At 49.8% G+C, this 16,095-nt stretch overlaps 2 protein-coding genes and 1 pseudogene across 2 annotated transcripts in view; 1 reads left to right on the plus strand and 2 right to left on the minus strand.

Annotated features, from left to right (window-relative positions):
• Positions 1-16,095, plus strand: part of GIP (gastric inhibitory polypeptide) — a 151,940-nt gene that overhangs the window by 48,274 nt on the left and 87,571 nt on the right. The gene's annotated exons all lie outside the window — the stretch shown is intronic.
• LOC137540885 (P43 5S RNA-binding protein-like) overlaps positions 1-16,095 on the minus strand; it is a 151,181-nt gene that overhangs the window by 45,515 nt on the left and 89,571 nt on the right. The window lies entirely within an intron of this gene.
• On the minus strand, positions 10,327-10,462 carry LOC137542643 (U2 spliceosomal RNA; annotated as a pseudogene).

Here is a 16,095-nt window from a genome sequence, read left to right on the forward strand (position 1 = left end):
ATCAACAATTATAGAAACATTAAGAACGTAGTATGAAAAGAGAAGGATAAAATACTTAGGTTCATGGAAGATGTCCTTTTGGTGGGAAAATCATAAAGTCCTTGGTTTCAATTTCAGCAAAATTCTTTGTTTCAGATCAAAGCAAAGTTCAGACAAGATAGCCGCCAACCATGTGTCCTCTGGCTGGCAGCAGACATGCTCTCATACAGATGGAATTTGGAGGACTGAGGGAGGGGTCCCTCGCAGACACTTTTGAACAATGTACATCTTTGGGTGGAGTCTCAAGTACAGCCCAGGGGTTGGACAGGGGCGGTTGGCTCCCTGGGTGGGTTTCCCATGCCCACCAAATATGACATTTGTCATATCTCAGCTTAAGCTTTCCACACACACATGACCATCACATATTCATATACCTCAGAATATGCCAGTTCATATGATACCAAACTTGCTTAGGGTAGAGGATTCAGTTCCTGAGAAGTTTAATAACTGGGTTGTATATAATACCTGCATCTGCCCTTAGCGGGGCCAGCCAGTCTGTGGGAAGCAGGTTTGGAATAGGCTTCCTGCTGGGAGTAACTTCCTGGTTCTCCCTGTATGAAAAGGCTCACCAAATGGTGGGCAACTGACATCTGCCTGAGGTAATTAAGAATAAACGTTCTCCCTGGCCACAGGCCTCGCCCAAGCTAATTAACAAATCAAAAGACATCCTGCACCCAAGTACTGCTAGCTCTCTGTTGAGGAAAGAGGGAGCCCAGATTGACTGCAGATGCTCCTACACAACCAATCTAGATTCTATCTATCTTAACCGCATCGATGCAGAGAATCGATTGCGATCGCATGTTCTGCACGGGCAGTTCAAGGACGCGGCTGCGGCTACGCAACCGTCCGCCACAGGGACACACTAGGGCCTAATGTCCTGTGCAAGAGGAACCTATGCAGTATGGAGAAGAGGTTTCTTGCCCAGTGTTTTGAGGAAGTCTGGTGACATTTTACCCATGTCTCCATTTTCTGATGACAGTATTAGAAACCTATGTCAGACTTGTCTGGTCAATGACTATAGGTCAGGCTGTATGCCCATAAGACTGACCTATAGCCCAGCCCGTAACACCTGCACAAACTCCTACCTAGTTTAAAACTACAATAACCCTGCAGGTAGATGTAGCATACAAACTGACAGATAGTATTCACCAAACAAAGCAATATGAGTAATACAAGGTACAGTGTTCATAAGTGATATGGCCTCAATTCACTAAGCTTATCTCCTGTCTTTAATAACGTTTCTAGAGTGGTCACCATGGTGATGAAGCATGTCGTATTCAGGAAACATTTTACCTCAGGCAAACCTAAAGTTAACTCTTCTGTCTTTAAGTTAACGCTTCAATCCTTAAAATAGCTCCACAGTTAGACAGGCTGTTTATTAACTGCGTGTGAAAATTACTACAGAGGAGGTAAATTAACTACAGAGGAGGTAACTTAATGAATGAAGAGATGAAATAACTCTCTTACTGTGTGGAGGTAAGTTTTCTCTTGCCTTATTATCTCCAGCATGATCTTAGTGAATTGAGGAGTAGTCTTGAAACCAAATGTCTCAAAATGACCTGTGAAATCCTAAGGCCCCGTTCACACTTGCGGTTTTGCAAAAACCGCACCGGATGTCCGGACCGCACCGGATCCGGATCGGACCTGAACCGTACGGTTCCTGTCCGGATCCGGTCCGGATCCGGTCCGGTTGCATACGGTTTCCGTGCGGTATGAACACGGTTGCGGTCCGGATCCGGATTCTTAAAGAGATAACAACCTGTATAAATACCTGGGGTTCTGGGAGGTCAGCAGAAGCTCTGGGGTCATTGTTGGAGACAGCTGGACGTGTGGAGACCATCCTTGGATACAGAGACAGCAGTTGGGACCATGGATCCAGTCATTTTTTACGCTTATTACCTGGGAATTCTCTCCTTCCTGTTGTTTACCTACTACTATGTGGGGAGAAGGCGTGCTCCTCGCAGGAGATGGTGGGTGCACCCTCTACTAGCCAGGAGGCAGAGGAAGGGAGAGTTCCAGGCCCTCTACCGGGACCTCAGACGACACCCACAGAAGTTCTACAGCTACACTCGGATGTCTATTCCCCTGTAAGTGTATAGGCCTAAATACACCAACCCCCACCATTCCTAAACACCCCACCCTCACCCCCACAACACCTCATCCCTGTATACCTAGCTAAACACACCACCCTGACCCCCACACCCCTGTATACCTAGCTATACACTACACCCCCACCCTCCACAACACTCCCAAACCTCTGTAAACACACCTCCCCCATCCTCCACCCAACACCTTGTCCCACAACATACTTTACAGCTTCTTCCTTTACATCTCCTGACAGGTTTGATACCCTTTTGGAGATGGTGAAGGATGACCTTAGGAAGAAGGATACCACGTTCAGGAGAGCAGTCACACCACAAGAACAACTACTCATCACACTGAGGTATGTAAAAACAAATTTTTTTATTGCAAAAACAACCACTTTCCAACATGGAAACATTCTTCCAACATGGAAGACAAAAAATTAACATATCTATGGTATAGCCCGGTCAGTTTTAAGGAACACCAACCACCAACTTTGTGCTGGAAGAGTTGTAGGGCATAGCTGCCCAAGTGTCTTTCGGGGACACCAGGCCCTAAAGTTGAAGTGCTTCAAAAACCTAACCACTGGCACATGACCCTCTGAGCCATGGATGAAGGACACAGGGCAGTGAAAAGGCTAGGCCTCTCACCGACCAGTCAAGGTGTCCTTCATCCATGGCTCCAAGGGTCTTGTGCAAGTGGTTAGGAACAAGAACAAAGTGAGGAGCAAGAGGAACCGATGGCAGAGGTGCATGACTACAGGTGCAGTGCAACAGGCACAAGGTTGTGACCCAGGTAGTGTCTTTCGGGGACACCAGGCCCTAAAGTTGAAGTGCTTCAAAAACCTAACCACTGGCACAGGACCCTCTGAGCCATGGATGAAGGACACAGGGCAGTGAAAAGGCTAGGCCTCTCACCGACCAGTCAAGGTGTCCTTCATCCATGGCTCCAAGGGTCTTGTGCAAGTGGTTAGGAACAAGAACAAAGTGAGGAGCAAGAGGAACCGATGGCAGAGGTGCATGACTACAGGTGCAGTGCAACAGGCACAAGGTTGTGACCCAGGTAGTGTCTTTCGGGGACACCAGGCCCTAAAATTGAAGTGCTTCAAAAACCTAACCACTGGCACATGACCCTCTGAGCCATGGATGAAGGACACAGGGCAGTGAAAAGGCTAGGCCTCTCACCGACCAGTGAAGGTGTCCTTCACCCATGGCTCCAAGGGTCTTGTGCAAGTGATTAGGATCAACAAAGTAAGGAACAAGAGGAATCAAAGGCACAGGTGCAGGACTACAGGTGCTGTGCAACAGGCACAAGGTTGTGACCCAGGTAGTGTCTTTCGGGGACACCAGGCCCTAAAGTTCAAGTCCAGCAAAACCAAAAGTTAAAAAGCCCTGTGATGGTATCCTTCCTCCGAGGATCGGAGGTATTCAGAGGAGCATGTCCAGGAACAATTTGACTTTTTTTTTCAAATTGTATCGGCACCACTACTAGAAAAGGTGGGAGTTGCTGCCTGGAAATCTGGACTCTCTTGGGTGCTGGTCGTGGATGAGCTGGACCCTGACAGCGGTGGCCCATATTGACTGCCTCTGTAGCCGGTGTACATCTGTGATGATTGCCAGGTGGGCACCGCTGTTGGTTGTGGGGGTCTAAAAATTGGTGGTTGCAATAATGGCGTGTCCATGTGCTGTTTAATCACCTCCAGCAAATTGGAATGGCACGCCATCAGGTTTTGTGAAGGCACCTTTTCTAGATATGGTATTAGAGACATCACAGTGTGAAAACACGGGTGTGCCTGCAATTTCAGTAGTTCCTTGCTTTGTTGATGCATTTGCTGCATCATGTTCTGCAGCTGGCCCACCGACTGATGATGCTGCGCACGCAGTTGGTCGATTTCTCCTCTGTGCATCTCATGCATCATTTTAAGCTCGTCCCTGTAGTGCCCATGTACAGCATCGAGCTCACATTGCAGTGTAGTGATGTGGGACTTGTACTGCTCCATGATATGGCCCCTGTCCTCATCTTGCAACTGCCGGGTTATGAGAGTTTGGTGGCTCTGAAGAATCCCGAGAAGTCCGGAGACAGCCCCGGACATCTCGGACTCTGTCTCTCTCCTTGTTGGGGGGAGGGTACCTCGACGCCTCACTGGTGTGGTGGTCCTCACTGGTGGTGTGGCAGCATCTTCCCGTCCTCTGGCCTGTGTCGGGGTTGCCCTGCGCGCTGGTTGTGCTGCAGTCTCTCGGTGCTCCTCACTTTGTTCTTGTTCCCCTGGAGCTTCCATAGCGGTCGATTGTGGAGGTTCAGCTTCTTCCACACTCGGTCCTGCAACCTCAACATCCAAGCTCTCTTCTGCCAAGTCATCATCAAAGGACGGAGTTGTGATTAAGGACTCCCTTCTCCTACTCCTCGCCTCGGGGCAATAGGTTACATCGGCGACGTCATCATCCACCAAGCTCTCCTCACTGCTGAACCGTGCCTCCTGGGTCGGTTCCTCTTGCTCCAAATTGTCTTCAGTCCTGTAGATAAAAAAAATATTTATTGGTGTGCCAAACAGCATGTGGCGTCAATTCACAGAGCTAGCAAACACTAGCAATCACTTTATCACCCGTTTCTACCCAACATTTGATAAAGCTTGTGAGAAAAGTTCGCTAGCCATGGGAATTGAGGCCATAGCAATACATGGCCGAAGTCATGGTAAATGAGCTCTCAGTTCCTGCCCACAGTAGTGGTACTTACAGTCTAGGTTCCAGGCTTGCATTGATGAAAGACAATTGCTTGGCAAATTGGTAGTCTTTTTGTCGCCTTCCCCCGCCACTGCCACTTCGTTCGGCAAGTTTTTTCTTCCGTAGCCATTTCACATATGCATCCCGTATATTCCGCCACCTTGTCTTGTACCTTTCTCCTGTAACGACATGAAAATTTGATTTCGATTATTTCTCTTGTAGGTACATCGCAACTGGACAAACATATACATCGCTACATGTCACATTTCGTATTGGGAAGAGCACGGTGGCAGGCATCGTCGTGAGGACTTCGAGGATCCTTTGGACGCGACTGAGGGCCAGATACATGCCTGTGCCGGACACCACGAAATGGGAGGAGATCGCCCAGGGCTTCTGGACCGAGTGCAAGTTTCCTAATTGTGTTGGCGCACTGGATGGGAAACACATCCGGATTCAGAAACCCGTGGGGAGTGGCAGCCATTATTTCAACTATAAAAAATACTTCAGCATTGTTCTAATGGCAGTGGCAGATGCGGACTACAAGTTTGTGTACGTGGACGTGGGGTCGTACGGTAGTTCCAATGACTCTGGAATTTTCCAGCGTACGACCCTTTGCCGGCTGATGGAGGAAGGCAGACTGCGTCTCCCCCGTGACAGACCCTGGCCTGGGACAAGGGCACCGGCCTACCCCTATGTGTTTGTGGGGGACGAGGCCTTCGCCCTGTCCGACCATGTAATGCGTCCGTACCCAGACAGGGGACTTGATGCCAGCCAGCTACACTTCAATGCTCGGTTGAGCCGTGCAAGGAGAATGGTGGAGTGCACATTTGGGATCCTGGTGTCAAAGTGGAGGGTGTTCCACACGCCCATGCTGCTGAAACCGGGCAACGCAGTTGTCGTGGTGAAGGCAGCATGCATCCTCCACAACTTTGTGCGGCAGGAGGAAAGAGAGACTCCGGAACCCCCGAATGTGCTTCCACTAATGCCCCTGCGGAGGTATGCAACCAGGCCAAGGGTAGTGTCACTGCGGAACAGGGACCAACTGAGACTTTATTTTACCACACCACCTGGACGAGGGTGAATGTTTGGTTTTTAATATGTTTTGTTGAAATGTGTTTATTTTGGAGTTTCAAGTTTGAGTGAATTTAAATGTATTAATTTTTTACAATAAATTGATGTATAATAATTGGTCATTGTGTATGTTATATGTGCACAGGTGGGGTACATCGCAGGTGGGTGGGATACAGCACAGGTGGGTGGGATACAGCACAGGTGGGTGGGATACAGCACAGGTGGGTGGGATACAGCACAGGTGGGGTACTGGTGGGTGGGATACATCACAGGTGGGATACATCACAGGTGGGGTACTGGTGGGTGGGATACATCACAGGTGGGGTACTGGTGGGTGGGATACATCACAGGTGGGGTACTGGTGGGTGGGATACATCACAGGTGGGGTACTGGTGGGTGGGATACATCACAGGTGGGGTAGAGGTGGGTGGGATACATCACAGGTGGGGTAGAGGTGGGTGGGATACATCACAGGTGGGGTACAGGTGGGTGTGATACAGCACAGGTGGGGTACAGGTGGGTGGGATACATCACAGGTGGGGTAGAGGTGGGTGGGATACATCACAGGTGGGGTAGAGGTGGGTGGGATACATCACAGGTGGGGTACAGGTGGGTGTGATACAGCACAGGTGGGGTACAGGTGGGTGGGATACATCACAGGTGGGGTAGAGGTGGGTGGGATACATCACAGGTGGGGTAGAGGTGGGTGGGATACATCACAGGTGGGGTAGAGGTGGGTGGGATACATCACAGGTGGGGTACTGGTGGGTGGGATACATCACAGGTGGGGTACTGGTGGGTGGGATACATCACAGGTGGGGTACTGGTGGGTGGGATACATCACAGGTGGGGTACTGGTGGGTGGGATACATCACAGGTGGGGTACTGGTGGGTGGGATACATCACAGGTGGGATACATCACAGGTGGGGTACAGGTGGGTGTGATACATCACAGGTGGGTGGGATACAGCACAGGTGGGGTACAGGTGGGTGGGATACATCACAGGTGGGGTACTGGTGGGTGGGATACATCACAGGTGGGTGGGATACATCACAGGTGGGGTACAGGTGGGTGGGATACATCACAGGTGGGATACATCACAGGTGGGGTAGAGGTGGGTGGGATACAGCACAGGTGGGTGGGATACATCACAGGTGGGTGGGATACAGCACAGGTGGGTGGGATACAGCACAGGTGGGTGGGATACAGCACAGGTGGGTGGGATACAGCACAGGTGGGGTACAGGTGGGTGGGATACATCACAGGTGGGTGGGATACAGCACAGGTGGGGTACAGGTGGGTGGGGAACAGGTGGGTGGGCAACACGTGGGTGACACAAATCCATAGCAAAAGTTGAATACATCACAAGCTTAAACCACAAGCCCCCCCCCAAAAACTTCTAGTCAACATACCCTCTGTGCCTTGCTGTCTCTTGCTCAAGTTCTCAAAGTCCTCCACATACAGCTTGGCAATTTTTTTCCACAGGCCTCTGCATTTTTTGATGTTGCTGTGGTCCGCATCCCCCTTGTCCCACAGGGCTGGTACCTGCTGCACCTGTAGGATGAGGTCTTCTGATGTGTAGGGCCTCACCCCCTCGCTATCAGACAGATCCTGCTCCATATTGCTGCCAAAGAGCTCCAGCATGAAGTCACTGCTGCTCCACTCTGTGAACGCTGGTGCCATGTGGTCCCCATCCAAAATGGCCACCATACCATAGAGTCTGCATAGGAAGTGTGGTACAACATCCGGTTTTTATAGCCAGTGTGTTGTGCGCTCTCCGGTTCTCATTGGTTTCCATTGGCCGGATGCAACATTCCGGCTCCGGTCCGGATACGTCAGCCGGACCAGCCGGACCAAAAAATAGCGCATGTTGGAACGGACGCCGGAGTCCGGATCCGGTCCGGCTCCGGTCCGGACGAAACGGAGGCATGTGAACGGTCGCATAGACTTTCATTGCTATGCCGTGCGTCCGTTTCGTCCGGTCCGCATGCGGTCCGGCTCCGGCACGGCTCCGGCACGGCGATTCCGGATAGCAGCCGCTAATGTGAACCGGGCCTTAAGGTACTCATTGGACTTTGGGCCCCTTAGCGCAGTTAGGGTGCAAAAATGTGCCACAAATGTGGTATCACCGTACTCAGGAGAAGCAGTATAATGTGTTTTGTGGTGTATTTTTACACATACCCATGCTGGGTGGGAGAAATATCTCTGTAAATGACATTTTTTTGATTTTTTTTACACACAATTGTCCATAACAGAGGTGCCTGGCTCTTCTACTGACCACATATGCTATTGCTCCGTTGTTATTGCCTGATGAAGCAGGATCAAACCTGCGAAACACGTTGCATATTTGGAGTTCATAAATAAAATATATTGACTGTCTTTACTACAGTCGTTGTGTGTCTACTTGGAGGAGGTAAGTCCACCACTACCTCCTCTATTTACCAAGAATTTGGCTTTTAAGCTCATTTAGCTTCCTTTTATACTCTTGGCGCCTCTGTTCTCCTGCAAAATATTGAGTCCACCCTGGATGGGAGGTTGAACCCCTTTTTGTCATCTACAGCGAGCGACTTCTTATTTCTGAGTGGGGTCAGGAAAATCTCCCCACCTGCCTTTACAGTGGTTGCCTAATGGTAACCCTAGTTTGTGAGTATTATTATTTACTCTATCTAGTAACCATTTACCAGTACATATTACACTATTGGGGCTCTTGGTGTTCCTTGTTTTTATTTGTGAAATCCTAAAGGTACTCATTGCACGTTGGGCCCCTTAGCCCACCTAGGCTGCAAAAAATTGTCACACATGTGGTATCGCCGTACTCAGAAGTAGTATAATGTGTTTTGGGGTGTATTTTTACATATACCCATGCTGGGTGGGAGAAATCTCTCTGTAAATGGATAATTGTGTGTAAAAAAAAATCAAAAAAATCTAATTTAGAGATATTTCTCTCACCCAGCATGGGTATGTGTAAAAATACACCCCAAAACACATTACACTACTTCTCCTGAGTACGGCAATACCACATGTGTGGCACTTTTTTATGCGGCCTAACTGCGCTAAGGGGCCCAAAGTTCAATGAGCACCTTTAGGCTTTACAGGGGTGCTTACAATTTAGCACCCCCCCCCACCACTTGCCAGGACAGTTAACAAACCCCACAAATGACCCAATTTTGGAAAGAATACACGCCAAGGTATTCCATGAGGGGCATGGTGAGTTCATAGAAAATTTTATTTTTTGTCTTAAGTTAGCAGAGAATGACACTTTGTGGAAAAAAAAAAAATTTCTGCTAACTTGTGACAAAAAATAAAATCTTCTATCTTCTATTTTCAAACTCACCATGCACCTCATGGAACACTTTGGGGTGTCCTCTTTCCAAAATGGCATCATTCGTGGGGTCTGTCCTGGCATTAGGAGTTTCTGCTATACTCCTTATATTGGGCATACGGGTAATGCACTCTGGGCTAAAAGGAAAAATGAACGTCAAACAATCAATCAATTAATGTGGATGAAAAAATATCTGCCAAAAAATGTGAGAGGGGAAGGCATCTGCCAGGACATAGGAGCTGCCACCCAAAAACGTCCAAATCCACTCAGATCGTATGCCCTGGCAAACTCGATTTCTCCATTCACACCGATCGATGTGGATGAACAAATCATTGCCAGAGTTCTTTTTTGATACATAGTGCTTGCCAAAGCATAGGAACTCCAACACCGCCCCTCAGCTCATATGCCTCGGCAAACATATCTTTTTTACTGCGGAGGAGAAATCTCGTACTGCAGCGCTGCATGCACCGACTTGTTTTATTTTGTTTTGTTTTGTTTTTTTGTTTTTTTAGCTTTCTTGGCTCCTGTTGCATGCAACAGGAGTCCTGGGTAAGCAAGGCTATTAGCCCCATGCACGGAAAAAGCGTGAGTGCACTAAAGCACCCCCACAAAACGTGCATGAGTAGCCCCAGGCCCCACAAAACAGCAGGGCTCTTCCGGTGTTCCCCGAAGGGAACCTTCCCCCTTTGCCATCGGCCGAGGGGTTGGAGGATCCTGGAGTCCCCCGACACCCAAAGGATTGGAGGACCCCGACGTGCCCAGTGGTTACCCAAAGGGCCTGGCCATGTGGCAACCGAGTCCACATGGTCCGGGTGGCTCCCCCGAGAGGGAGCCGGGTGGGAACCGAAGTCCCCGGTGCCAGCAAGCTGGCCCCGACCTTGCGGCCGGAGTGATAAAAATTCCGCACTCTCCCTAGCCAAAAGGTTGGGGAGCTGCGTTAGTCGGCTATGCATATGGGCAGTACAGACCAAAGCACCTTACTTCCGCCTGGGATCTGCCACATCCCAGGTTTTTTCAGGTGCACCTGGAGCGCCACTTCCAGGGGCAGTATGCCTAAGCAAAGCCCTCAGCCTTTCAGCTTCGACCATGGTATAGATCCATTCCATCAGCCTCTGGGGAATTACGACTAGAAGGGACACCCTGCCACAGTGCCATCCCTCCAGGCCCCCCCAAAAACCTTAAGAACAGATACTACACCTGATCTTAGCCAAAAGGCCGAGAAGCGATGCACCGACTTGTGTGTAATCTGACAGATGCTCACCTTTTTTTTTTTTTTTTTTTTTTTTTTTTTTTACTTACCTTCCGAGGACAAACCTTTCCTCCCCCATGGGACAGTGTGCGAAGTGCAAATCACACAGAGTTGTGGCGAAGTACATTACGCATTCTGTCCCAAATGAAAGGAGAAGTTTCTGGCAGCCCTGTGTATTAGGGTCTCTCGAAACCAGATGTTTGGTTTCACACTGCATATTGGCATATCCGGTGGGTCGAGCCCGCCGCACCGTATCGCCCAAAACAGACCTTCAGGGAATACCACAATAGTAGCATTCAACCTAGAAATTAACTGCGTCGCCATAGACTAACATGACTTCCGGGCCGAACTAAATTGCCGCAGAAGCCACGCAGTAACGTAGGCATGCACTAGCGTTAAGTCAAGCACTTCCAGCGTAGGGGGGGACCGCAAAGTGTGACTTTCGCTGGCAATTTGCCCTAACGCATCGCACCAGTGTGAAAGAGCACTGAGAGATTCTTGTGTGCCTACTCTCTAATAGTGTACCTGCTCGTGGTACCTCTCAAAACACTCCCCTAGGCCAAGCTGGTCAGGACAGGTGGGACAGTGAACAGTGGTGTCACACCTTATTCCAGCCCTGCTGCAGACACGACAACGTTTTCTTCGGATGCGGTGACCTGGGGTACTCGGAATCGGATAGGCGTAATGCCTTCCATGCAGCCGGCTAGTTGCATCTGGGGGTTGGGCCACGGCACCTCCTGGATACAGGCGTTCCATAACGATCTGTTTCTGAAATTGAAAAACGATCCAGTTCTCCCAGCCTTACTGTAGAGTACAAAGCTGTTGTAAACTGCCAATTGAATGAGATAAAAAGACACTTTTTTTATACCAGCGTCTTGTTTTCCAGGAAATTAAATAGGGCGCTAACCTCTGGTCATTGAAGTCCACCCCTCCCATGTTAGTATTATAGTCGTGGACGACAAGGGGTTTTTCAATTACCTCAGTTCGCTGTTGAATTTCGACTGTCGTGTCTGTGTGAATGGTGGACAGAAAGTAACTGTCCCTCTTGTCCTTCCATTTCACCGCGAGCAGGTCATCAGTACACAAGGCGGCCCTCTGCCCCCGTTGAAGTCTGGTGGTAACGAGCCATTGGGGGAAGCCCCAGCGACTAGGCCACACGGTGCCACAGCATCGGATTCCTTCTATCTTTAAGTGCTGATAGAGGGCCACACTTGAGTAATAATTGCCCACATAAAGATGGTACCCCTTCTGGAACAAGGGTGACACCAAGTCCCACACAACCTTTCTACTCCTCCCCAGGTAGTCAGGCCATCCGACCGGCTGCAATTTTGAGTCTTTTCCCTCATAGACCCTAAAATAAGATGTATAGCCTGTGGCCCTTTCACAGAGTTTATACAGTTTCACCCCATACCGGGCGTGCTTTCTTGGGATGTACCGTTTAATGCGAAGGCGCCCGGTAAGGGAAATAAACATCTGCAAATCTGGATGACCGGTGGTCTATGAGGGGCCGAATTTTGTGGAGCCGGTCATAAGCAGGGTGGTCACTTTGATGACAGGTTTCGTTGTCATTGAAGTGCAGGAAGCGCGGGATGTTCTCAAATCATGTCCTGGACATGGCAGCAGAGTACAAGGGAACGTGATGTGCTGGGTCCTTAGACTAATAAGACCGCAACACATTCTGTTTGACTAGTCCCATGTGAAGGAGAAGGCCCCAAAAAAATTTTAAGTTCGGAAACTTGGACTGGTTTCCACCGAAGGCTGGGCAAGGAAGTTATTCGGATTGGCGGTTATAAATTGTGTGGCCTTACGGTTGGTCTCTGCCACGACTAAGTCTAAGAGATCCTGGGTGATGAACAGATAGAAAAAGTCTAGGGCTGATCCTAGATTATCTGTCTCCACCTTTACTCCAGACTGGGCGGTGAAAGGGGGCAGTACGGGTGCGGCGGAATCAGGGGAATGCCAATCAGGATTTGCCAGCACCTCTGGTAAACTAGGGGTAGTACGGGCCCGTCTTCTTGGTGGCTGCGACCGGGATCTTACTGCACGTGCCACCGAACCAGTTTCAACTTCCATGCTGGTGCTCGCCACTTCACCAGGGTATAAGGAAGCACTGGTGCTAAGTCCAGGAGATGCTGTGCTGCTGGTGCCTGCCTCACCATGAAATATCAGACCAGCACTAGCACCACTTGTGGTGAACATTACGAAAGTTGTGTGCGTAATCGCCATCGATTTTCGTATGGTCCCGCACCATCACTGTCAGTGCTATGTAACTGTACAATAAATTCCTTTCCTTTCTCTTTTCCCTCCTCTAAGAGCATTGCAGAGAGTACAGTAACCTTCCCCCCACATCCTGTGTCAGGTCAGGAAAGAATTTCACACGTGGGCAACCCCCCTGGGCAGAGCCATTTGGCTACCCAGCTCATGTCTCCAAGCCAGCTCAAACTGGCTGAGATAATAGTTCCCTCCAAACTCATAGCTTCAAACAAAGAGAACTTTAATTTATTAATAATTCAAAATAGGTTTGGCACAGCAAGACAAAAATTACATTTCCTGATACCTAGAAATCAGTTCTATCATTCACCTGAATTGCAATTTTCTAGCTATCAGGAATCAGTAGAGAAACCACTTTATCCGGCCAGCGTAGAGCGAATGCGATAGACTAGGCATGTATAGCCTCGTTTAACCACTTCCCGACCGCCTAATGCACAGGGGCGGCCGGGAAGTGGAGCCCGCAAGGACCAGCTCACCCACAGAGGCGGCGGTCCTTGTAAGGGCATGGGCGGAGCAATCGCGTCATCCGTGACGCGATCCTCCGCCGGCGCCTGTCTCCGCATATCCGCCGCAACATCGCGCCGGCCATACGGAAGCGCCGGCGGGATGTTAACCCGACGATCGCCGCATACAAAGTGTATAATACACTTTGTAATGTTTACAAAGTGTATTATACAGGCTGCCTCCTGCCCTGGTGGTCCCAGTGTCCGAGGGACCACCAGGGCAGGCTGCAGCCACCCTATGTCGCACCCAAGCACACTGATTTCTCCCCCCCCTGCCCCAGATCGCCCACAGCACCCCTCAGCCCCCCCTGCCCACCCCCCAGACCCCTGTTTGCACCCAATCACCCCCCTAATCACCCATCAATCACTCCCTGTCACTATCTGTCAACGCTATTTTTTTTATCCCCCCCCCCCCTGCCCCCTCCTGATCACCCCCCCCCCCCCCACCCCTCAGATTCTCCCCAGACCCCCCCCCCCCCCCCCTGTGTACTGTATGCATCTATCCCCCCTGATCACCTGTCAATCACCTGTCAAACACCTGTCAATCACCCATCAATCACCCCCTGTCACTGCCACCCATCAATCAGCCCCTAACCTGCCCCTTGTGGGCAATCTGATCACCCACCCACACCAATAGATCACCCGCAGATCCGACATCAGATCACCACCCAAGCGCAGTGTTTACATCTATTCTCTCCTCTAAACACCCACTAATTACCCATCAATCACCCCCTATCACCACCTGTCACTGTTACCCATCAGATCAGACCCTAATCTGCCCCTTGCGGGCACCCAATCACCCGCCTACACGCTCAGATTGCCCTCAGACCCCCCCTTATCAATTCGCCAGGGCATTATTTACATCTGTCCTTCCCTGTAATAACCCACTGATCACCTGTCAATCACCTGTCAATCACCCATCAATCACCCCCTGTCACTGCCACCCATCAATCAACCCCTAACCTGCCCCTTGCGGGCAATCTGATCACCCACCCACATCAATAGATCGCCCGCAGATCCGACATCAGATTACCACCCAAGCGCAGTGTTTACATCTATTCTCTCCTCTAAACACCCACTAATTACCCATCAATCACCCATCAATCACCCCCTATCACCACTTGTCACTGTTACCCATCAGATCAGACCCTAATCTGCCCCTTGCGGGCACCCAATCACCCCCCCCTTATCAATTCGCCAGGGCATTATTTACATCTGTCCTTCCCTGTAATAACCCACTGATCACCTGTCAATCACCCATCAATCACCCCCTGTCACTGCCACCCATCAATCACCCCCTGTCACTGCCACCCATCAATCAGCCCCTAACCTGCCCCTTGTGGGCAATCTGATCACCCACCCACACCAATAGATCGCCCGCAGATCCGACATCAGATCACCTCCCAAGTGCAGTGTTTACATCTGTTCTCTCCTCCAAACACCCACTAATTACCCATCAATCACCCCCTGTCACTGCTACCCATCAGATTAGACCCCTATCTGCCCCTAGGGCACTCAATCACCCGCCCATACCCTCAGAACGCCCTCAGACCCCAGCCCTGATCACCTCGCCAGTGCATTGCTTGCATCTATTCCCCCCTCTAATCCCACCTTGCGACACCCATCAATCACCTCCTGTCACACCCTAGCACACCTACCCATCAGATCAGGCCCTAATTTGCCCCGTGTGGGCTCCTGATCACTCGGCCAAACCCTCAGATCCCCCTCAGACTCCCTTCCGATCACCTCCCCAGTGCATTGATTGCATCTATTTTCCCCTCTAACCACCCCCTAAGACACCCATCAATCACCTCCTGTCACCCCCTAGCACTCCTATCCATCAGATCAGGCCCAATACAACCTGTCATCTAAAAGGCCACCCTGCTTATGACTGGTTCCACAAAATTCGCCCCCTCATAGACCACCTGTCATCAAAATTTTCAGATGCTTATACCCCTGAACAGTCATTTTGAGACATTTGGTTTCCAGACTACTCACGGTTTTGGGCCCGTAAAATGCCAGGGCGGTATAGGAACCCCACAAGTAACCCCATTTTAGAAAAAAAGACACCCCAAGGTATTCTGTTAGGTGTATGACGAGTTCATAGAAGATTTTATTTTTTGTCAAAAGTTAGCGGAAATTGATTTTTATTGTTCTTTTTCACAAAGTGTCATTTTTCACTAACTTGTGACAAAAAATAAAATCTTCTGTGAACTCACCATACTCCTAACGGAATACCTTGGGGTGTCTTCTTCTAAAATGGGGTCATTAGTGGGGTTCCTATACTGCCCTGGCATTTTAGGGGCCCTAAACCGTGAGGAGTAGTCTTGAAACAAAAATGACCTGTGAAATCCTAAAGGTACTCATTGGACTTTGGGCCCCTTAGCGCAGTTAGGGTGAAAAAAAGTGCCACACATGTGGTATCGCCGTACTCGGGAGAAGTAGTACAATGTGTTTTGGGGTGTATTTTTACACATACCCATGCTGGGTGGGAGAATTATCTCTGTAAATGGACAATTGTGTGTAAAAGAAATCAAAAGATTGTCATTTACAGAGATATTTCTCCCACCCAGCATGGGTATGTGTAAAAATACACCCCAAAACACATTATACTACTTCTCTCGAGTACGGCGATACCACATGTGTGGCACTTTTTTGCACCCTAACTGTGCTAAGGGGCCCAAAGTCCAATGAGTACCTTTAGGATTTCACAGGTCATTTTGCGGCATTTGATTTCCAGACTACTCCTCATGGTTTAGGGCCCCTAAAATGCCAGGGCAGTATAGGAACCCCACAAATGACCCCATTTTAGAAAGAAGACCCCCCAAGGTATTCTG

Source organism: Hyperolius riggenbachi, chromosome 12, assembly GCF_040937935.1.
Source record: "Hyperolius riggenbachi isolate aHypRig1 chromosome 12, aHypRig1.pri, whole genome shotgun sequence".
Lineage (NCBI taxonomy): Eukaryota > Metazoa > Chordata > Amphibia > Anura > Hyperoliidae > Hyperolius > Hyperolius riggenbachi.